At 48.1% G+C, this 24969-nt stretch overlaps 1 long non-coding RNA gene across 1 annotated transcript in view; it reads left to right on the top strand.

Moving 5' to 3' along the window:
• LOC138497920 (uncharacterized) overlaps positions 1 to 24969 on the top strand; it is a 444253-nt gene that overhangs the window by 396317 nt on the left and 22967 nt on the right. The window contains exon 3 of the long non-coding RNA XR_011278667.1: positions 24793 to 24871. This is a non-coding gene — a long non-coding RNA (uncharacterized lncRNA). The remainder of the gene's footprint in view (positions 1 to 24792; positions 24872 to 24969) is intronic.

Here is a 24969-nt window from a genome sequence, read left to right as displayed (position 1 = left end):
GGCCAACTAATACAATCCATTGATGATCTTTTTTTTTTTTAATTGTATTTATTGGCAGAAATTGCAGCACTCACACAGGAAAGAGTACATATCACCAAATGTACAGTAGTCATAGATATTATACAACATAACATACATATCGAGGCAGGAATGCAACAATTGAATATAAGCCAGGAGTGCAACAAAGCAGCGCACGCCGCAGTGCGTCTATGAAACTCCGGGAGAGCTGACACTAGACATGTCATCAGATTGATTCATGAGGTAACTATTAAATGCTGACCACACATTTCGGGGGCGGGAGTGTTCTGGGAGCATAGTTAAATATTCCTCCTCGCAGGTGCGGGACCAGGTAAGTGCACCAAGCCACTTCTGAAAGGTTGTGGGGGGGGACTTTTCCAGCATTGGAGCACGCACTTTTTTGATACCATGTGTCTCAAACTCCAAACAAGACCCCCAACGGGTCTGGGTCCAGCGGAACCCCAGTGATGTCAGCAAGGGCCCCAGAACCGCCTCCCAGAATGCAGACAACTTGTGGCATACTTGTGGCCACACTTGTGGCATAACCAGCACATGTGTAGGTGATCTGCCCCCTCCTCCCTACAGCGGGCAAATGTGTGTGTGCCTGTCCCCGCAAACTTGGAAAGTCTGCGGGGTGTATAGTATAGTCTGTTAAGCAATTTAAACTGGATGAGCCGGTAGTCGAAATTAAGAGACACTCGTTTGGTATGGGTGCACATCTTTTACCATTGGTGGTCAGAAATCTCCACATTCAGTTCGTCTGCCCATTCGGAACGTGCGCGGGTGAAAGGGGGTGTTCCCGGCCAACTGCAGTTTGTAGAGGGAGGAGACCACGCCCCAGGCGCCACTGGAGTTGGCAATAAAGGCAACCTCGGGAGAGTCGGGAGGTTCATTAGGAAAGGTGGGCCACATGGCTCAGAAAGAGGCGCGGAGTCTGTAGTGTTGCAACATTTCAAGTGCAGAACCCATGTGACCCTGCTTCCAAGTCTGATGGTCAATGAACCTCCCATTAGGGTAAAAATCAGTGAGTGCCCGGTATCCCAAGGCTTCCCATTGGCGGGCTAGGGCAGGATCATGTGTGGGTTCCAGCCCGGGAAATCTCCAAGCTGGGAGCCACTTGTAGTAGGGGCGCGTGTCGGAAAATGCAGCAAGGATGTGGTTCCAAACAATAGTGTGGTCGCCACCAGGTCAAATGGAGATTCAGGAGAGAGCCTATGCTGGATCACTAGGGACATGATGTTGGTCTCAGCTGCAGCCAATATTTCCAGCTTGACATGCGGGTGAGTAAACGGACTCGGGTACCAGTATGTAGCGTATTGGGCCTGCGCCGCCACCCAGTATAACAAAAGATCGGGCGCTGTGAGCCCACTCCATTCGTATGGGAGCGCCATGTCCTGCCATTTCTTGCGGACCGCGCCCGAGTGCCACAGGAACTGTGCAAAGGTTTTGTGCATGTTTGTGAAGTAGAGTTTCTCGGGCCATGCGGGGACATTGCATAATATATATATATCAGTTTAGGGACCAGGATCATTTTAATGAGGGAGAGCTTCCCAGCCAGTGACAGCGGGAGGAAGCGCCATTGGCCGTCTTGGAATTGCGCAGCCGCCCCATAGTAGTCCGCCAGAAGCGTTGGCCCTGACAAGGACACTTGGACCCCCAAGTATCGAATACCTCCGGGGGAACCAGCGGAGTGGGTATTCAGAGGCCGGCTGTGGAGTGCCGGAGGTAAGTGGAAATATTTCGGACTTGGAATAGTTGATCCTGAATCCTGAGCAGGTGCCAATGCGCGTGATGTCGCGGAGGATAGGGTCTAGGTTGAGTAGTGGGGTCTCTAACATATAGTAATACATCGTCAGCATGCATGGATATTATTTCGGGGGAGTCGGTTAATCGGATCCCTTTGTGAGTGTGTCTATCTCTAATAGGGTCTGCCATGCGTTCTATGACCAGTGCGAACAGAATCGGGGAAAACCGGCAGCCTTGGTGGGTTCCCCTGAAGAGAGTGGACAGTGCAGAAGTCAGAGAGTTAACCCGCACCCTGGCCCTCCGGTCTCTGTATAACAATTTAATGTATCTAATCATATTGGGGCCAATACCTATGGTCTCCAGGACCAGCCACTTATACTTCCATGATACCATGTCGAATGCCTTCTGGGCATCGAGTGCCACAGCGATAGCATTGGCGCCCTGGTCAATTCTGGCCATAACGTTGAACAGGCGACAGATGTTTTGGGAGGTAGATCTCCCTGGCGCAAACCCCGATTGGTCCTCATGTACCAAGTGTGTCATGATAGGGAGGAAGCGGTTGGCGATCACTTTAGCGAAAATGTTTGTATCGATGTTCATTAAGGACAGGCGTCTATAAGAGCTGCACTCATCAATAGGCTTGCCAGGCTTGTGCAGGACCATGATGATAGCTTCACGCAATGAGGAGGGGAGGACGGAAAGACGGAGTGATTCCTCCCAGACCTCCAAGAGTCGGGGAGTGAGGATGGCAACATGTTCCTGGTAAAACTCAGGGGTAAGCCCGTCCGGCCCAGGGGCCTTGCCCTTGGGAAGGTTGGAGATCACCTCGACCACCTCTTCGAGTGAAAACATTGTGTCGAGTTGATCCCTAGTGGACTCGGAGATAAGTGTTATGGGGAACCGGCAAGGATGTCCCTCATATGTTGCTCACTATGTCTGGGGGCACTGCATAGAGGTCCGTGTAGAACTCAGTGAAGATGTGTAGAATCTTCTGGTCCGACCATTGAGGCATTCCCCCCGCATCTTTGATGGATAGAATTTGGGACTGGCCCCGTTCCACCCTAGTTAACCTGGCAAGTGTTCTCCCGGGTCTGTCTCCCTCCCCATACTTACGCGCCGCCAGAGGCTGTCTGAAATAGCACACCTCTCTGGTGGCGTGCGAATCAAAGACACTGAGTTCCTCGCTAATTTGAGCTAGCTTGGTAGGATCAGATGCGGTGGCGCATTCTTGTTGTAGGTCATGGAGCCTGATCTCGGAGCGAGTAAGATTGTTTCTAATGGTTTTCAGTACACTCGCCTCCCTGGAGATGGACATCCCTCTGATATATACTTTAAATGCTTCCCACCTGATGCTGGCTGTAGTGGATTGTAGGGAGTTGCATTCGAAATAAGTAGTGATGTCAGACAGTATATCAGCCTTAAATACTATATCTAGGAGGGCCACGGATTAAATTGATGCAGGTGGGAACTGGCAGTCCAAGCTCAACCGACAGAGTGGCAGGTGCATGGTTGGATATTGTACGTGTTAGTATTTGGGCCTCCCGGACCCTACAAACCAACCCATTGGAGACAGAAAAGAGGTCAATTCTGGATGAGCTATCGTTCACAGTTGAATAATATGTGTATTCCCGTAGGTGGGGGTGGAAGGTTCTCCAGATATCACGGATGTCAAGTGCAGCACAGCTTGATTGCAGTACGCGTGCTGCCCGTGATAGTGCCCTGGGCGTTGCCCCTGACCTGTCGAGGTCCACATCAAGTACCAGATTCATGCCCCCCCCCAAATAATCTGAGTCCCCACATAGCCCAGTAGGATATTGGCCACAGCATCAAAAAAGTCAGGCGAATCAATATTGGGGCCATAGGTGTTTACCAAGAGATATTCCCTATCCACCAGCCTGTAATGCAATATGATGTATCTGCCATCGGGGTCAATGTAGCTTTTTTGTAGAGTGAATTTAATAGACTTGTATATCGAGGTCAATACCCCTCTAGCCTGCGTGGAATAGTTAGTGAAAAATCTGTTGGGTCCCCAGGTTGGAGCGATGGCAGTTTGCCAGGTGGGACCGGGCATGAGTCTTTTGTAACGTGAGTATTCTGATCCCATGTCTTTGAGCATAGGACACAATCTTGCGGGACTTAGTGTAATTGCCTAGGCCCCGAATATTCCAGGACATTATCCTAGTGGGCATCATACAAGACTAGGGTACATCCCAGCACATGAAGTTCCGTGAGCACTCCCCGCCAAATACACAACAGTTATGAAACCCCTTCACTGTGCGGGATGGTGCTTTACCTCTGCTTTTTTTTTTAATTCCCCCAAAACCGGACCTCCCCCACCCCCACCACCCACCAACGATCGACGGTGTCCCTAACCACCCCCCCAAATTCCCCAAAAATTCCCCTTAACCAAATATCAGCGAAACTCGTCACAACTTAGTCCGGTTGCACTACCGGCCCAACAAGGGCCAACACTCGAGAACCCTACAAACGTAGCCATTGCAACCGCAATGGGGTGTGCTGTTGCCGTATGGACACCAACGAAAGGACGGATCAATTAGTACCAGTATGGTAGGTGTATCGGTGGGTAATTTATAGAAGAACAGCTGTTACAAAACTCAATATGTGCTATGGCGGTGATGACAATGGATCGTGAGTTAACATGGCCAAACAACCACAAGCAGATTGCGAGCCAGGGGTCTTACATCCCCAGCGTACCAGAAACAGCAATCCGGAGAGCAATATATCAATGGACTGGCCCCGGGAGGACCCAAATGCACACACAGGTGTAACACAGCTGGCAATATACAAGCAGCTTCCCCATAGGGAAGCCGATATGGCCCGTGGCACCATTAACATATTTTTAAACTGTGTATCAGTGAACCAACATGGATACTCAGACGACAGAAGGAGACCCATTGGTCAGAGCTAATGAAGTAGACCTGGTAGTGGCCCTTAATGGGTTATTCATTGTCCATGAGGTCTTCCGTGGGGTTATGAAGAGGTATCTGCGCTTCAATGAACTTCACTGCCTCGTTAGGTACCGTAAGGAAGTAGAGTTTCTCCCTAAAGTTAAATTTGAGGTGCGCAGGAAACAAAATGGCGTAGGGAATGTTGCGTTCTCTTAACATCTTTTTCACACCAATGAATTTCCGCTGTTCCTGTTGAGCTCCCACTGAGAAATCAGGGAAGATCCGGATGGTCTGGTAGTCCAGGCGAAGTTCCCCTTTCTCATGTGCCAGGCAAAGGATACGGTCTATGTCCCTGTAGTTCAGAATCCTGGCTATGACAGGCCTGGGGAAGTCGCCTGGCTTGGGACGTGGGGAAAGCGCACAGTGTGCCCGTTCCACCGTGAAGAAGGGGGACAGAGAAGGGTTATCAAGTAGCTTCTTGAGGAGGTCTTCTACTGCCAATTCCATGCGGCCCTTGAGGGCATTTTCTGGGACCCCAATGATACGTATGTTGTTTCTACGTGATCTGTTTTCCAAATCCTCACACTTGGCCTTTACCGACTTCATGTCCCGTGTGAGCGGGGTGACAGTGTCCTGGAGGGAGTGTATTGCGTCTTCATTAGTCCCTATCGAGGATTCCGCCTCAGTAATCCTGGTGCCAGCATGATCAATATGAGTTTTGAGTTTTGAGTGAGGCGACGTTGGCATTAATGTCATCAATCTTCTCGTGGAAGGACGCAAAGTTTTTGGTCATGGTCTCCATCATTGTAGTGAGATCCGGGGCAGAAGCGCCAGTAGGCGAGACAGGGTCGTCTGGGTCAAGTGGTGAATAGGCCTGGTCGGCTTTGGGCGCCGCTTTAGCAAATTTGTCCGTCGCCCCCACTTTACCGGTGCCCCTGGATCGGTTCGACATTGCTGCCCAGTCACCAAAGCAATGGGGGCCCAGGCGTGGGGTATCCGGTGTGCTAGACAGTTAGAGCCAAGACAGCCGAGGCCGCAGTGTCCAGGTCAAAGCGCGCTGAGCTGGGATAAGAGGTTCAAGGTTTTCAGACACCCGTTGATGTGGGTGGGGCAGCTCCAGTAGTGACCAAATAGGTTTAGTAGTGGCTAAGGCACTGTGTAAGTGGTCATCCACTGGTCCCCCGAGACAGCCGGGGTATATGCACAGTCACAGGATGTCCAGCCCGTTTCCCGGGCTGGAGGTCAGGAGCGCGGGGCAGCAATAATCCGGGCCGTGGAGCGTCCCAGGCTACTCCTGTAGTGATTGCGAGCCCAGAGGCTCCAGGAGGGACCAGCTCGCGGCCCCGCAATTAGGGAGGCAGTCAGGGAGAGGAGCCGGCACCCGACTCCCCTCACAGGGGTCATGACACCATCTGTATAATAAAAAGGATGAATGATCAGACGGAAATATTTATATATATATATATATATGTATATATATTTCTGAGGCTTGTGGAATCTGCTTAGATCACATGCTGTGCATAGGCCGACATCTAGTGGAAGCTGCGGAGTATTACAGTTTGTTTTTCGAAACTCGAAAATGTGCGTCGACACAGGCGTGCCAGTAATACTATCCCTAGTGTGACGTCCACTGTACCCAAGATCCCTCACGCGTCTGGGATCCTCAGATTGTTTTTTTCCGCCATACTGGTCGGAAGCATCTTGCGGAGTCCCCTGGCCGTAGCCATACTTTTGCTAATTATAGAAGTTTAAAATTATTTATTGACATCCTTCCCCACCCCAACGTCGACCCTCGACGACGGCTGGAGAAGACATCGACCGTCGGCTGCTGCACGACGGATCTGGGCCTCGGAAGGCCGCTGGCCTCGGCCCGGGCCTAGTAGGCCGCTGGCCTCGGCCCTGCAAGTAGGGAGAGTGGGGGGTGGTACATACTCTTCACTCTTGGTATATAGGTACACCTTATATATTTCCTACACTTACCAGCCCGCTGCCTCAAGGTGCGTATGGAGGGTACCCCTTTCCAATTCTGCCCCAAGTGCAACCGCAAATACCCTTGGGTCGACAGGCACGCCACGTGCAATCTCTGCTTGCCGAGGGACCACCCCGAAGCGAACTGCAGAGCGTGTAGTAGGTTTAAGCCTAAGACACTTAAGGACCGTTCGACAAAGCGTTGGGCCCACCACGCCAGGCAGGCGGCCATGGCAGCGGAGGGCGCCTTCAGCGATGGCAGCAACGCCGTACTTTCGGACGGCGAGGGCATTACGGCGTCGAAAGACTGCCGAGCGCAGGTCCCCGACCTCGGAAGGTTGTCCGGCAGGGCGGCTATGGGGAAGACCCCCGGCGACGCAAGCGCTACACACCCTACACACACTAAGCACACTAAGTCCAACCGAACTTCGACGACGTCGACTTCTCGGAAAGAGGCACAGATAGAACGGTCCGACTCAGTGTCCTCTGGGCGCTCTCGATCGAGATCGCCTCATGACGCAAGGCAATCATCCACTCTTGCCAAGAGTGCCTCGCTCCCTAGATTGACGGAAGTTCGATCGTCGGAAGACGAAGACGACTTCCACCCCCAGGCCGCGCTCCAGGAGACCGAGGCCGCAGTTAACACCAGCGAGGCCCCACGCTCGAAACAGGATACCTCTCCAGACCCTCGACGCCAGGCGTCGAAAGTCTCTGGGGCCTCCAAGGGGCAGGGAAAACATTTTTCCACGCACGGGGAGGGGGGGAAACAGCGCAAAGCACAGCCTTCCACTCCTGTAAGACCATCCTTCCACCCTAAGCAGACAGACAAACATAAATCTACTGGGACATCAACATCCAGCAAGGGTACCCTTGATAAGTCCTCTAAGTTGCCTACTAAAGTCATACCCTGTTCCAAAGAATGGTCCAGTGAAGACATAGACAGGGTCATGTCAAGGATGTCTTCCTTAGCTGATTTTTATGACAAAAACCCAGAACATTTCCTTTCGTATGACCCTCAAGGGGCCACACCCTCAGGCTCCTCTGACCCTATCCCCCTAAGTAAAAAGGCCCGGTTCGAAAGACCTGAACTCTTCGAGGTGCAGCCTTACTCTACTCCATACTCTACTCCACACCCCAGATACCAAGGACAGCCTTTCCCTGAAGGGGACCAGGAGTTTACAATTATGGAGGAACAAACCGGGACTGAATACTATGCGGAGGATGAGGACCTGGAGGAGGTAGAAGATGAACAGGAAATTTACAGAGTAGATTCCCCGGTAGAAAGCGAAGCCCCAGTTACCGACTCGCCAGTTGATAACCAGCCCCTCCTTAATGAAGTTCTCGCTCGCGCAGCAGAACATTTTCACATCGACACCCACGGTGTACAGGAGGAAAGGGACTTCGCAGAAGAGTTGGTGGGAGAGAGGAGGCCGGTCGCTCAGACCATCCCTATCCTTAAGTCCATCCAACGTAGAATAGATCCATCCCTGGTGAATCCTAATCTCACCAGAGCCGTCAACCCCAGAGTCGAAAAACACTCGGAAGAGGGCTGGGACACCCTTATCGTCGTCAGAAGCTCCTCCCGACAAGGAGAGCAAAAGACTGTACGGGTTTGGCAGGAAGGTAGCCTCAACGTCCGCCTACCAAGCAAGGATTGCAAACTCCACCACCCTGTTGGCAAGTTACAACTGCCATCAATGGGAAGAGGTCGCGGCGCTCATAGCCTCTGCTCCTGAACCGTTAAAGGGCCAGTTGGCTCGGATCTCGGCAGAAGGGAGAGCCGTGTCTGGTTGCATATTAAAAGCAACTTTCGACGCCGCGGACAACGCAGGAAGATTGATAGCAGAAGGTACTGTTATCAAAAGACATGCGTGGTTACGGCAGTCGGGGTTCAAAACAGAAACCCAGGCTTCATTAATAGACAAGCCGGTGGAACCCGATCTATTGTTTGGGAAAGCGGTCGAAGACGCACTTAAAAATGCCAAGGACGAGTACGAGACTCTCAAATCCCTTGGCCAGCTTACCAACAAAACCCCCTAACCAGAGGGGGAACAGTAATTTTCGTCGCCCACGCGGCCAAAATTCACAAAGAGGCAACTATGCCCAAGGACAGGGTACACAATGGAACAACAACCAGCAGTCTACCCAAAGTTACGGCAGGGGTAACAAGAGAGGTCGTGGAAGAGGCAGAGGCAGCCCCAACAAGGGAGGTGGCACGCCTCCACCAAGCAGTGACGCTCAGTTCAGGGTCCCTTCTCACGCAACCCCAGTAGGGGGGCGCATTTCCAACTTCACCCAGGCTTGGGAAGGGATCACCTCAGACAGATGGGTGCTGTCAACAGTGTCCACAGGATATTGTATAGAATTACTGCAGCGTCCCGGAACCACCCTCCACGACAAAGAATACACTCCTTAGAACATCAGAAGATCCTTCTCGAGGAGATCGCCATTCTGCTAGAAAAGGACGCGATAGAACTCGTCCCAGGACACCAGGTAAACAAGGGTATCTATTCAACTTACTTCCTTGTGCCAAAGAAAGATTTGACAATGCGCCCAGTATTGGACTTACGGCCTGCCAACAAGTATGTCAAGCCCCAAAAATTCCGTATGACCACGCTACAAGAGGTAATCCCCCTCCTAAAAAAGGGGGATTACATGGCAACCTTGGATATGAAAGATGCTTATTTTCATATTTCCATGCTCCCAGCGCACAGAAAATACTTGCGCTTCAAGGTGGACAGTCGCCACTACCAATTCAAGGTACTGCCCTTCGGGATAGCTTCAGCACCAAGGGTATTCACCAAGGTACTGGCGGTGGCAGCTGCACACCTACGCAGGGAGGCAATCCCAGTGTACCCTTATCTGGACGACTGGCTCATAACGGGGGAAACCCCAGGAATTTGCAGGTCAAACATTCAGAGGACTATCGACCTCCTCCACGAATTAGGCTTCTATATCAACGAGAAGAAGTCAAGTCTGGTGCCAAGCACCTCAAAACAGTTCCTAGGAGCAATCCTAGATACTCAAAAAGGGTTGACCTTCCCTTCGGAAGAGAGAATTCAGAATATACTACTGCAAATTCCACATTATCAGTCAGGTCGACAAATAACGGTACGCAAAGCAATGCGGTTACTGGGCATGATGGCGTCATGCATTTACCTGGTCCCCCACGCGCGTCTGCGCATGCGTCCCATGCAGGAATGGTTGGCGAAACAGTGGTCTCAGGCAAGTGGTAGTGGGACGATCTAGTGGTCGTTTCGCCAACACTCGTACAGAGCTTACACTGGTGGACAAGAAAGAATCTCGCAAGGGGAAAACCCTTTTACGATCCCGAAGTACAGGCAGTGGTGACTACAGATGCATGCCTGACTGGGTGGGGAGCTCACCATCTCCACCACACAGCTCAGGGTCTCTGGTCTCACTCAGTAGCCAAGAACCACATCAACCTGCTAGAGCTTCTGGCAGTATTCCGAGCGCTTTGGGCGTTCGAGCCCCATCTGCTAAACTTGTCGGTGCAGATCCGGACGGACAGCACGACAGCCATGTTCTATCTGAACAAACAAGGAGGGACTCGTTCGCCAAATCTGTCCAAGCTTGCCCAGAAAATCTGGATATGGGCACTCAGACGGAACATCTTCCTGTCATCACAACATGTTCCAGGGGAGCTCAATTCCCTAGCGGATGCTCTAAGCAGAGACTCCCTCCCAGAAGAACACGAATGGGTCCTTCACAGAGATATCGTAGAAGATCTCTTCTCTCAGTGGGGTGTCCCCACTATAGACCTATTCGCCACAAGCGAAAACAAACAATGCCCAGGATTTGCATCCAGGTTCCCCCAGCCAGACTCCCAAGGGAACGCCCTGTGGATGAACTGGTCAGGGATGTTTGCGTACGCTTTTCCACCAACTCCTCTCATCAGGAAGGTGGTGTACAAGTAAACAAGGAATCGATGACGCTCATCCTAGTTGCTCCCATGTGGGCGAGACAACCATGGTTTCCACACCTACGCAGGATGGCGGTGTGCGAGCCCATCAAACTCCCAGCCTGGTACAACCTACTGTCCCAGCAACAAGGTCAAACAGTGCACCAGGAACCCAACTCAATGAACCTGGCAGCATGGCTCCTGAGGTCATAGAGTTTGGGCATCTCAATTTACCACAGAGGTGTATGGACATCCTAAAAGAATCCAGGAAACCAAACACAAGGCACTGTTACTTTGACAAGTGGAAGAGATTCGTTATTTGGTGCCAGAATAAACAAATCAACCCGGTTGATTGCACTCCTTCCAACGTTGTAACGTACATGCTCCACCTGCTGGACGCAGGTTTGGTTTTTAACTCTCTGAAAGTACACCTGGCAGCCCTCTCGGCTTACACCACATCCCATAACAAAGTATCGTGGTGGAAAGTACCAGTAGTTAAAGCCTTCATGGAAGGAGTAAAGAGACTTCACCCTCCTATTTCGAACCCACCGCCAGGATGGGACCTCAATGTGGTGCTAGCTAAGCTCATGGGCCCCCCTTTCGAACCCATGCATAAAAGTAGTCTCAAACACCTGACTTATAAAACGGCCTTCTTAGTAGCCATTACCTCTATAAGAAGGGTCAGTGAAATTCAGGCTCTGTCAGTGCAGGATCCTTTCTTTACTATCCACAAAGACAAACTGGTTTTACGCACACACCCTAGGTTCTCACCTAAATTTATATCTAAAATTCCATGTAAACCAGTCCATCGAGCTTCCGGCTTTCTTCCAGAACCCGCAAAGCTCAGCTGAGGTGAAACTACACACCCTTGATGTGCGTAGGGCGGTCCTCTACTATGTAAATAAAACCAGACCGCTAAGGAAAACAGATCAACTGTTTGTCTCCGTAGCTACAGGCAGAGAGGGGGATCGCCTCTCTAAAGGCGCGATCTCGAAGTGGATTATCAACTGTATACAGCTGTGTTACTCTCTTTCTGAAAAGACTCTGGGCCTCATTACGACCCTGGCGGAAATCGAAAAACGATGGCGGAAATGCAATACCGCCATCGAATAGCGCTCGGTGCGATCATGACCCGTCACCGCAAAGTACGATGCCATTAGCGACACCGTAGTGAACGCCAACGCTAACTGCACCAAGTACGCGCGCGCGCGCCATGCCAAACTGTAATTACCACCATGGCGCAACGGTACGCGAATTCTGACCCTAGCGGACATGCACCTAACGCCATCAAGCACGGCGGAAAGTACCATTCCGCCATGGTGAGAAGTACGGCATCGCGAACCAACCGTAAACGGCCCTACTGAGTGCCTGTACACCGCTCCCTGGCCACATTGTACAACTCCCCGTAGGTGCAATGAAGTCACACAATGCAACCAGTGAAATGTACTAGTCATCCATGCCTGCCAACGAACAAATGAATCCCAAGAGGGGCCAATGGGAGCTGCAGGGCACAGATGGCACGAATACAGAAGCTATACAAATGGACATGACCTCAGTCTCCCACCAAGAAACGCACGCAAACACAGGCACCTGTGACCAGCAATATTCCGATAATCACATCATTCCACCAATCCAACTGGCTGACCGGCATCTGTTACACAAAAGCTAATCCCCCGCCCCTGAGCATGACATCATCAAAACAGTCATATTGGCAGCCCTTATCCCTGACCTCACTGGGCTTCGTAGGCAAACGCGCCCAGCACAGTACCACGCAACTATACTCCGAAGCTGGAACCCAATGCAGATCTCCTCACAATACATCGCTCCCCAAATAGGAATATGCCACATCACTTGCAAAGAAGAACGCTACACGGTTCATATCAGAATAGAAATTTAATGCACAACAAATTCACCAAGCCCATACAGCCATTAGGCCATGAACTCCAAAACACATTTCACCATTGTGGGCTGCATCCGCAATAAATGACCAGCTACTTCTTGTGTGACGCTCTGTTCCTTCATGGTACACAGGGGCTACATTCTCGTACGAAAAGGCAACATGGAAGCGCCTAGAACCGCAGGGCCGTCCCAATAGGGAGGCACTAGTCCAGCTGAAAGGCCGAAATGTTGCTCCTAGCCACTAGTACTGCGTAAGGGCATGTGGCCCATTGGCGATCGTCCCATAAGATCGTAATGCTGCTCCACTGATTAACACGAAGCAGCAGGTGTCGGGAGTAAAATCCATCTGCAGGAGTGGCATACAGATGGCAGTGGCAAAAGGGAAGGAGATACCTGTCAACCAAATGAAATGAAAAAGAATAGTATGGCCATCAGAACTACATTTGAATTACTCACTTCAATGATCACACCAAATCCACAGCCATATGCATGCTAGCCCACTCCAAAGGATCATCACCACCCAAAAACCACTTGCGAATCATAACTATCTATATCGAGGTGAAAACACTATCACAAACGAGTGTACCTGTGCATGCGTCTGTTAAAACAGAATCCATCAGATGGGATTGGTAACGTGCATAGACACAAGTGTCTGAAGGCGCGTCGAGACAGGGAGGGCTCAACAAGGCCAGATAGACGATGGTGCCACTATGGCAGCCCTGCATCACATAGCGCAGGGGAGGCGGATAGATTCCAAGAAGCCCTGTACATGGCAAACTCTGTATCAAATCATCTGTCCATGCATCCATACATCATTCCCTCATCCCGTAATGAAAACGCCTGTTTCCATACTCACATAACATGTGAAATTTCCATTGAGTCTGTGCGTTATGCAGCCTGCAAAATCCACTGTGCCCCAGCCCGTAATTCCAGTGTTGTGAAGTAACATGTATTTGGGAACGTCCGGCCTCATCGCCCACTTCGCTATTGCGCATCCCAAACTATTCATATCAATCATTGCATCCTCGCCATGGCCCCTGTCCCAAGGACATTGAACAATAGAACGTTATATTTGCAGTCAGACCTGTGGGCATCTCCTCGCCGCTAGCTGAAAACCGAAAGCGCCGCCCTTCGAATTCCTCATTTGCAACATCACGTCGAAAAGGCATCTGTGGCCGCTTGAAATCACAAATTAATCCATCTAGTGCGGCTGTGTGTGAAAATGGCAACTGCCTTCACTCATAAATGGGACGCCTCGCCCGTCTGTGAACCTCGGTACAGTGTTGCATGAGGGTCCACCGTTACTCGAGTACTACGATCCACTGACCCTTCACAAGTCTGTTCGCGACTGCAAAGATAGTATGTGAAACAATGGGACCATAGCCGAATGAACATATCAACCACTGTTACACTGCCATCGGGTACAAATACATGATTGGAATAGCAAGATGCCATTCGTCGAATTGCAGCGTTGTGTGCGGGACGTGCTCGCCCAAAGGGGAGAGCAGCTTGCACAGGTGGAATGAATCACCACAGGTGGAGGCCATACAGCCTGAAAACACATAAATTGCACACCCAGTCTCCTCCCACAACCACACCCACTCCGAAATGCTACCGGCAGGACGAGCTATGTTGGCCCTGGGGGACCTGATAGCACTGCAAGTACTCCAACTTCAAGAAGAAGACGAACACCAACTACAACCGGCCGCACGGAGGAGACGCAGGAGGAGGAGGAGGGCAAGGCAGGGCCAGCAAGGGCCGCCAGCAAGGGCCGCCAGCACAGCCACTACCACCACGCAGGCAGCCCGCAATCCCACGCCTCCGAGCACATCCGTTCAACCTCACTGATGAGCAGATCCACACCCTCTACCGTTTGGACCGGGACACCATAACCGCCATTGTGGACATGACACAGGCTGACCTTGTCAGCATGATAGATAGCCCAACCGCCATCCCACCCCTACTGAAGGTGGTGTCTGTACTCCACTTCCTGGCCACAGGCACCTACCAGCACACAGTCGGACAGTTGCATGGCATATCACAGCCACTGTTCTCACGGACACTATTGCAAGTGCTCGATGCCCTCCTGCAGCACGCAGACGACTACATCTCTCTACCACGCTCGGAGCAGGAAATTACCAACACAAAAGTGGGATTCCATGCACTTGCCGGCATACCGGGTTGCATTGGTGCCATCGACTGCACCCATGTGGAATTGGTCGTCCCACATGCCATGGAGGCCCAGTACCGCAACCGAAAACAATTTCATTCTCTGAATGTACAAATGGTGTGTGACTCCAACAGGATCATTACACATTGTTGTGCCCGATTCCCTGGATCAACCCATGATTCTATGGTCTTGAGGAACTCTACAATACCACGCTACATGGAGCGACACGCAGGGAACAGATCCTGGCTACTCGGTGAGTCTCATTTCATGCATGATGATGTGGGGTATGTGATGCGGCAATGACCTGGCAGGAAGGGGGGGGGGGTGCGTACGTAGCAATGGCATTCCTCAAAATTCCTTTATTGTCCACATACAGGTGATGCCGGGTATCCACTGAAGAGATGGCTCCTCACACCAGTCCGGAACCCACGGGACCAGCATGAGGAGGACTACAACCATGCCCACTCACGTACCCGTGTAGTCATAGAACAGGCATTCGGCCTACTGAAGACTCGTTTCCGCTGCCTCAGCAGGTCTGGCGGGGCACTCCTGTACCGCCATGTGAAGGTTGCAAAGATGGTGATGGCATGTGTCATGCTACACAACATGTGCGTACGTAGAAATGTGCCCATGCCCCCTGACGCAGAACTGCAAGCACCTGAAGATGGTCATGATGAGGGTGGGGATGTGGCAGCACCTCAAGGAGTCTGCGAGGCACAGGAGGGCCGTGACATTCGTCAGCATCTCATAGATGCATGCTTCTAGCACTCACGCCTGGTGGCTGATACATGGACACGGGACTCGTGGCACTGTGTGTGTCTGGAACATGCACAATATGGACTGTACGCCTATAATGGCCTCGTACACAAAGATCAATGTCCACACATCTCATTGGATGATCGTGCATTGTTTATGGCATATGTGATATCATGTTAAACACCCTATCGACCCGCCACCCAAGTGAGCCCAACACACCCCCTCCACCCTCCTACCTCCCCCCCGAACACCAGTGTCCAAAGATGCTCATTGTCAGTGGGCAGTCGCTATTGCAAGCCCCCTCTGCGGGTATCAGGGGCACCCCTGCCTGTGGAGCGCAGGTTCCTCCCAGATCTACGTTGGGGGCTGCCCTGGACCGAACTTGCAACGGATGATGTCTCTGCCTGCTCACGTCCATGCATGTCCCTAAGGGTTTGTGAGAGCTCAGTGAGCACACGGCGCACTGCGGCAAGTTCGGCACATACGTCTTTGGACGTCGCATGCAGTTCCCCCCTCAGGCTCTCGGTGCTTCTCTCCATTTGTACTCTCAGGCTCTCGGTGCTACTCTCCATTTGTGCCCTTAGTGTCTCTGTACTTCTCTCCATTTCTGCCCTAAGTGTCTCAGTTGATGTTTCTATGTCTGCCTTAGTGCCCCCACATTCATCGGCATGGTCCTTGAGGAGCGTGGCCAGTTGCTGCTGTTGCACGATTACCTGGTCGAGGGACTGTTGCCTCTGCTGGGCCATGGCCATTTGCGGTGGTGTCACAGAGTGGCTGATCACCTCATGTTGCCTTGCCACAGGGCTTGTGGGGGATGGCCAGTCGTCGTCTTGTGGGTGCCCCTGCGTGGTATCCTCATGGTGTACGGGATGGAACAGACAGGGGGATTGAGACAGGTCATGGATGGATCTAACTTCGACATCCCCGTTTTCTGTGTCGGAGCATGCTGCCATTAATGCAGTGTCACCTATGGTGCTGCTGCCACCAGAAGCAGTGCCTACTGTGGCATCCATTGGGGGGACCTGTGGTGGTGTTGTTGTGGGCATGCTGGCTGCTGGGGTGCCTGTTGGAGTTCCCTCCTCTGTGCTGCCACTTGATTTGTGCTGCTTCCGTGTCTTGATGCGTGCAGCTGAGGTGGAGGGTCTTTGGCCGTTGGTCTTGGCCCTCTTTGCAGGTGTGCTGGTAGGGGTGTCCTGGAGCTCGTCGTTTGGATCGGACCCTGTGGTGGAGTAAAGGAGGGCGAGCGTTATTAATGGGTCTGTGGGAATTGGAATGGCAATGTATCACATGCATTGGGGTGGTACCTGAGGGTGATTTGGGTCGGGGCCTTGGAGGTGGTTTCATTTGTGTGTGGAGTGAGGGTGCAGTTGTTTGGCAGCCTGCAGTTAGGGTGTGCCTGCTGCACGTGTAGAGGGTGTTTTTAGGATTTTTAATTATTTATGTATTTGATGTGAGTTTTAAAGTGTGCTATCAGGCCTATGTATGTGGACGTTCTCCTGGACATGTGTTACTGTTGCACTATGTGGGCACGTGGTACTTCACATGATTGGACATTGTGGTTTTGGCAATGTTTTATTTGGGACACCTACCTGATTCTTCGGATGTCTGCACTCCTTTCTCCATCCCTCCGACTCCCTCTATGCTCTCCATTCCAATGGTGGAGGCACAGATTTCTTCCCAGGGGGTCAACTTGATGGGTGATTCCGATCCTCCCCCGGTAGCTGTGGCAATGTTGTGGTTGGCAGAAAGTATGCTACGGACGCGTATCCGCAGGTCGTCCCATCGCTTTCTGCATTGCTGTGGGTTGCGGGGTGCGGTCCCCACCGCACTTACCCGCTGTGCCACCAGGGCCCATATGGCCTTCTTGTTCGCAAGTGCCGTCCTGGTCATTTGCGTGGAGAAGACGGCGGCAGCATTCTCCTGGAGGGTCTCTGTGAGCACGGTGAGTTCCTCACGGGAGAAGTGGACCTGCCGCTTGCGGTCGCACGCTTTCTTCGCTACTTTTCCCATTTTTCTTGGTTTACTAGGGTGGATGACGGGTTGGGATGTGTCTCAGGGTAGTATTTTTAATGGTTGTGTGGAATTTGTGGTTTTATAGGTGTACGGCGTGATGTTTCCCGTTCCGGGACCATGCTTTTACTTCCGTTTCCGTATATTTACGGTCACCGTACTTTCCGGTTGGCGCTCACTGCTGTGTCCGCTAAGATGGGTGGCGGTATTGCACCTAGGGCGCCGTACGGCGGCGGTGTGGGCCGTTTTGGGGTCATTTCCGCCATCGCGGACTTTGCACTTCCGCCATGGCGTGGTGCTCGTGCCCGATGGGTCGGAATGAGCCGCACTTTGCTCCATCGTGCAATGGCGGAAACGCTATTTACGCTATGGCGGTCCGGTCGGTTGATTTCCGCCAGGGTCGTAATGAGGGCCTCTGCCTTTTACGCCAAGGGCCCATTCTACTAGAGGCATTGGGGCCACTCTGGCTTTCATTGCAAATGTTCCCCTCGACACCATTTGCAAAGCAGCTACTTGGAGCTCTATTCACACTTTTACTCAGCATTACTGCATTGACACTCATTCCAAGACAGATACACAAGTGGGACAAGCGGTTCTAAGACACCTGTTTGCTCATGACCCTTCTCACATCCCACCTCCTTCTTCGGGTACTGCTCGCTAATCTATGCACAGCATGTGATCTAAGCAGATTCCACAAGCCTCAGAAGGGATACATTACTCACCGTAATCGTATTTCTGATGCTTGTATCTGCTTAGATTCACATGCGACCCACCCTTCCTCCCCTCCGAGAGAAGGCGCATGATTGCTTGTAGTTTTACCTTTCTGTCTATCTGCTTGGATTATCTGTACTCACGCTACTCCTCATGCTTCCTCATGTCAGAAAAAATACAATCTGAGGATCCCAGACGCGTGAGGGATCTTGGGTACAGTGGACGTCACACTAGGGATAGTATTACTGGCACGCCTGTGTCGACGCCCATTTTCGAGTTTCGAAAAACAAACTGTAATACTCCGCAGCTTCCACTAGATGTCGGCCTATGCACAGCATGTGAATCTAAGCAGATACAAGCATCAGAAATACGATTACGGTGAGTAATGTATCCCATATATATATTCACTACAAAAAAACTTTATTGAGGGAATGTTATGGTTAAGTTGTCCTACCAAAAACCTGTGTACTTCATTAAAAAAAAAAAAGAATTCTACCTCCCCATTATGGTTCAAATTAAAAACGAAAAACCCCTGAAATTCGCCAGTTATGGTAAACTAAGCCCCCATAGCTGCCATCACCACTGTGCACTGCTAACACTAACACCCAGAACATGAAAGATGGCATCACAAATGTTATTGATGACATCACTGACGACATCACATGTTTAGCCCCTTTGTTTTCGTTCCCTGCCACAAATATATATGTACATTCAGTAAAAAAAACTTTGTTAAAGGGATGTTATACTTCACAGTGAAACCAAAAAACACTGCACATTCCCCCATTATGGTAAGCTCAGCAACCATAACTTGCAGAATCTACGTGCATTGGTAAGCCTAACACCCAGGACATCAAATATGTGCAGTGTATTTTGGTGTATAGGATCAGAGCGTAATGACGGTACATTGAAGTATTATTCCCTTTTTTCCCCTTTAACGTGGGCTCTGAAAAGAGCCGGTTTTTTTTTTGGGCAGATACCTTACAGACATCTGTTATTTTGTTTATTTTTTTGTATTTAATGTCCTTACTTTACTCCTACAACCATTACAGAACATTCTCTAAAGCAGACCTTATGTTCCAAAAGAACATTGCATTTCCCAAAGAAGATAGCGCAACACCATCTGCTTTAAAATAATCCGCATCACTTGGGACAATGTTTTCGTGGCTGTAGAAAAACATACCAGCGCGTAACATAAACGCAAGCATGCCGCGATTAATGATGCACCTCCCAATACTTTGATCTGGACAGAAAAAATAATTGTTGTCCCATTGTACTCTAGGGAGTAAACCAGAAAAAATTACTTTCGCAGTTGGAAAGATGTTCATGAGTGTTTCAACCAACTGTCCCAAATCTGCCAACAAAGTACCTGCAGTCACGTAGCCCAAATGGCAAGCACCGTAGTGCATAATTACCACATGAGGAGAGGTCATCGTACGTATGTGCAAGCAAAAAAACAGAGAAATTATCCTATACTTGGTGGTGCGCACTGAAAAAATGGTCTGTCAAATTACTAATGTATTAGTAATAGAGGTATGTATTCACATTGCGTCTCGCTTTCTCCATTTGTGGACCAAAAGCAGAAGAACGCAGCCATATTTGTCTTTGTGCAATACAGGAAAAAAGTATTTGACAATTTGGAAACAAGGCCATGTGCTTCGCAAGTACTTCCTTCATTGCAAATTGCAAAGAAATTCCAGAGACATGGCCTAAACTGTTTCCTCCGCAATGAATGATAAGTATATTTGGAGGACGCTCTGTCAGTAACTGACGCATACCAGGCACATATTCATACATACCTCTATTAATAATACATTAGTAATTCGACAGACCATTTTTTCAGTGCACACCACCAAGTATAGGATAATTTCTCAGTTTTTTTGCTTGCAGTATCTTTTCCTGTTGGAGTGCTGCACTAGTTCATTGAAGATTTGTAACAATACTATATACATCATGGCTCAATATATGCAGAACAGAGACGAAGACAGTGCTGCCCGTTTTGCCCCCCGTGGAACGGACACCAACCCATTTAGGAGTCGAATACTCAAAAATGAAACATTAGCCAAAAAATTCATCAAAATGGAACGACTGTGCAAAAAAGAAATTAATAAATACTGGGAACAAGTTTCTCTTAAAAACTATCTTAAACAAAACATCATTCCAAGAGGACTCAGGATACTTATTTTTCTGGATTTTACACATCAGGATGACCAGGATCTTGCGGCAGATTGGGAAGAAAATCTGACAAATAGCACAATGATGAAAATTTTGGTCAAACATGCCGAAAAAGAACATACCAGGGTCATTGCAGAAACTGAACAGAATAAGAAGGAAATCTCAGCCCAATCCAACAGCTACTAAAGACAAAAATTACGAGAAAATGAACAATATTTTAGGTGAATACCAGGATGACATTAAACTTCGTAGGTTTAGGAAGTTTTACAGAGACGAAAAAGATTATATAAATGACAGAGTGTATACTTTTCAGTCTAAATATGATGGAGACCAATCAGCAATTAAAACTCCCACAACATCACCGATCACATCGGACATTGAGTCCGAATCTGAACCAGGCCCCATTAGCTCAGATGATCAGGATCAAGTCCCAACATCAGAGGTCGCCAGACACACCAGAAGAGGCTATCTGGCAGAAATAAAGAGGTACAGAAAGGGTAACATGCCCAGTTATATCCCAAACTTCAAGCAAGTACGCTGCCAAAAACATTTCCCTTTAGGCCCAAATATACCAACAACCCCTATCACCTCAGAGGAAGAAGAGGAAGAGGATCTAAGAGGAGAGGGAACAGGAAATACAAACAAAAGGTTCACGAGATCCAGTCTCAAGCAACTGAAGCCAAAGCCAATCCTCAAAACTTAGTCATTAACTTATCAGACAAACACCTTTCACAAACTCAAACTGATGTGCTTAACTATAGCCTCTCCTTTGCCCCCAGCATTAACTCTGATATGACTGAGGTGCAAATTGATCTATACAAATTTACCAGAAAACTTAAACTGAAGAAATCCTTCCATAACAAGCCTGCTTTTTACAAACCTCATATCTCTCTACCTCCAATAAGTACCAGGAGTATCCAAGAAATTGAAAATATTCACCTTTGGCTAACCTTACAGAAGATCATAACCAACCTCTAACTGAGATCCAAAGAGACCTTGGAATACATCAACGCAATATGGACAATTGAAAAACAGATCCAAATTCACCCCACCAATTATTGGAGACAACGCAATAGAAATGTTTTACAGGGCAATCACCAGAGAAATCCACCAATACATGGATGGCCAACATAGGGGATTTACCAGTAAGAAGCATAACCTGACAAAGTCTGAACATCTAGCACTCAAGAGCCTGGCTGCTGACAACACATTGGTGATCAAAGAAGCAGACAAAGGTGGTAGCATTGTGATTCTTAATAAAACGGATTATATTACCATGGCCCAAGAACATCTTGCAACACCAGGCTGCTATCAAATTCTCAACTACAACCAGATGGTTGAGACTGTACAAGAACATTGAATGCTAATCCGACAGTGGTACCAGCTAGGTCTACTTACTGATGAAAAAAAATATTTTTTGATTAACCCCAGACCTTTAATGCCAACTCTTTATCTACTGCCCAAAATACATAAACCCTTTATTAACCTTCCATCGTTACGACCTATCATGAGTGGTCAAGGAGGAGCCACAGAGAATTTGGCTACATATATTGATTCTTGCATCAAGGATCTAGTACCAACAATTCCAGCATACCTCAAAGATACGTCCCACACCCTACAAATTCTTAACAACTTTAAATGGGAAGCCCACTATTTTCTGGTGACTCTGGATGTAACTGCACTATATACATCTATCGAACCACACTGGCACTTAAGACTATTGATCATTTGTTTAGATTACACTTGGCATCCCATTCACTACATGTCCAAATGCTAAAGAGCTTTGTAGAATTCACATTGAAACACAATCAATTTATTTTTAATGGAAAATATTATACCCAAACCAAGGGAATAGCAATGGGTGCTAAATATGCTCCTTCACTAGCCAATCTATTCATGGCGTACTTTGAAGATCAACATATCTATCACAATAATCCTTTCAGTCAATATATTCCGGTCTGAAGACGATATATTGATGATGTTTTTGCTATATGGTCAGGCACACTCATTCAATTCAATCAATTCATGGACTTTCTTAATTGTAATCAATTTGGTATACTGTTCACTGGCAATATCAATGCAACAGAAATTAGTTTTTAGATATCAAAATCTATATAGTTTATAATACCTTGCAAACATGCAAGTTTTGTAAAGAAACTTCTGTGAATTCTATTTTGCATGCCAACAGCAGTCACAGAAAAAGTGTGATTAATAATATACCACAGGGCACATTTTTAAGAGCCCGTAGAAACTGCAGTGAGGACAAACATTTTGAATTAGAATGTAAGTCAATAAGAACCAGATTTCAAGAAAGAGGCTACACAAATTAAATAATCAATAAAGCCTTACAAGATGCCAGATCTATGGAACGCTCTTCGATCTTATCACAGGAATCCAGTTTACAAGCCACTAGTTCCTCCACTTTTCCTCAATATGTCAACTTCATAACCAAATTCTCAAGTGATTCCAAATTTATTTATCATATCTTGAATAAACATTGGCATTTATTATCATTAGATCCGGACTTGATATCATATATTCTACAAAAACCAAGGATTACATTTTCTAAAGCTCCAACTATTAGAAATCTTTTGAGCCCTTCTTTTTTGGAAACTGGTTCTAACAGACAGGATAACTGGCTATCCAAGAATAATAAACCCACAGGCTTTCATAAATGTGGTGCCTGTAACCTTTGCATGTTTGCCCTTTCACCAACCAAAGAGTTTACTTGTCATGGAGGACTTAAAGTAAATATCACAGATTTTATCAATTGTCGCTCCAAATACATCATATATGCAATTATATGTGTGTGTAAGAAAGTGTATGTTGGCAGTACCATTCGTGAGCTGAGAATAAGGATTAGGGAACACCTCGCCAATTAGAACAGTCAGGATGCCAAACTTCCGTTTGCACAGCATTGGCAAACGCAACACCAAACGGTAAATCGAAGTAACATCAAATTTGTAGGACTTAAACAAACCAAGCCACACGCAAGAGGCGGAGATAGACAATTGAAACTTTGTCAAGAAGAAGCACGTTTCATCTGCAAACTGAGATGCGTACAACTTGGATTAAACCAGGAACATGAATTAAATGTATTCTTATGATTAGATTCTTAACAAACATTGCATTTTTAGGGCAATTGTTTGCTGCTGTAACATCCCAATTGGTTGATAGTTCCATGTATTTGCAATCTATGGCACAGCTATAATCAAATTATAGTGAAATTTTGCATTTTTGCATGGAAAATGTTTTATGTTACTTTCTATTTCGTGTAAAATTCATGCAATGTTAATATATTGGCTTAAGTTCAAGTATTCAAATAACCCTTACGGTAGGTTCACACAATCAAATATTTGTAAGCATGCATATTCATACGCATCATTGAGATATTATTATAATTAGTTTGAGGCATTCCAGTGTAGTTGGCTCTAAGGATTTTAAATCGAGTACTATTTCCTTACTATCATATAATATCTGCCGACACAAACCAATCGCCCAGGTCAGTCGCCAGTTTCATTATCAATAATATAGGTTGTCATTATTATCATCTAAATTATTATTACGTGTTAATAATGACCTTTTCGGTCTTTTTCTAAATAATCATTTTACCTATATGACACTCCTTGTCTCACAGACCTTGCCAGTCGGGCATATTAAGTCTCACGGTTCTAACGCTCCAATGTTGCACGTTTTATAAGATTAATGACAATTGTCAGCAGCACCTTAATTTTCGAAGGTATAGTTATGCATCTTCAACACGTACAAACTGAATACAACATTGCTTTCATGCCAGCAGCAATTAATGTTTATTCTTTTCGCTATTCTCAAACACGTTCTAAATTGCACACAACACTGTTAAACTGCTTTACAACTCTGTGGTAGCAGAGCCGACCGGAGTTGCCTGGCAACCTCGGAGACTCCAAGTCACATGACCATAGGGTATGTATACCTACAGGCCAATTAACAGGCCGATACTGACAACGCCCACATTCTACAAAGCTCCGCTCAGACACACGGCGGAGTCTCCAACAACTTACAGCTTTGTACGCATTTAAGCGGTTAATGTTGGTAAGCCAGCATTTACACAGCGTCTTTATGACTCTGTGTTTTCTCTTAACTCCTCTACACAAATCAATCCAAAACTGACAGTTTTTTGTATACGATGCTGTTAGTACATGGGCACACATTATCAGTGTTTAACTGGGATTTCAATCCCTTCTATGCACTCGCACCTTATTTTGGGGTATTATTTTACAGTTACTGAACTGACAATGAGCCATTAAATTCAACCACCTGATTCAGACCACTGCGACTTATGAAAATGCATCTCATCGCGAGGAACTACATAAGAACTGCCGGTCAGACCGCTAATATATCTTCCAGATAAAAAAACATTTTCTTTACTTTAACAGCATTTTCCATTCTCACGTGCATTTAAAATGTATGTATTTCCAATTTCTGGAGCCTCACTGGGTTTTAACATAAATTCCCACCTCCTTATATCCTAGATGGAATCACTCCTTATGAACAACACAGTTGCAACGAGCAGCAGGAATACAGTCCATTTCTTTTTTGGTGAAATAACAGGTAACCATTCTTTAACTTACCTTTTGGGATGTGTTCTAGCGCACCAACTGTTGTAGATATGATGAATCTATGAAACACAGTGAACAACTTACTGATAA

Source organism: Ambystoma mexicanum, chromosome 5q (genome assembly GCF_040938575.1).
Source record: "Ambystoma mexicanum isolate Mex_15411 chromosome 5q, UKY_AmexF1_1, whole genome shotgun sequence".
NCBI lineage: Eukaryota > Metazoa > Chordata > Amphibia > Caudata > Ambystomatidae > Ambystoma > Ambystoma mexicanum.
Note: the sequence above shows the minus strand (reverse complement) of the source record. Positions and strands in the feature narration are given on the sequence as shown.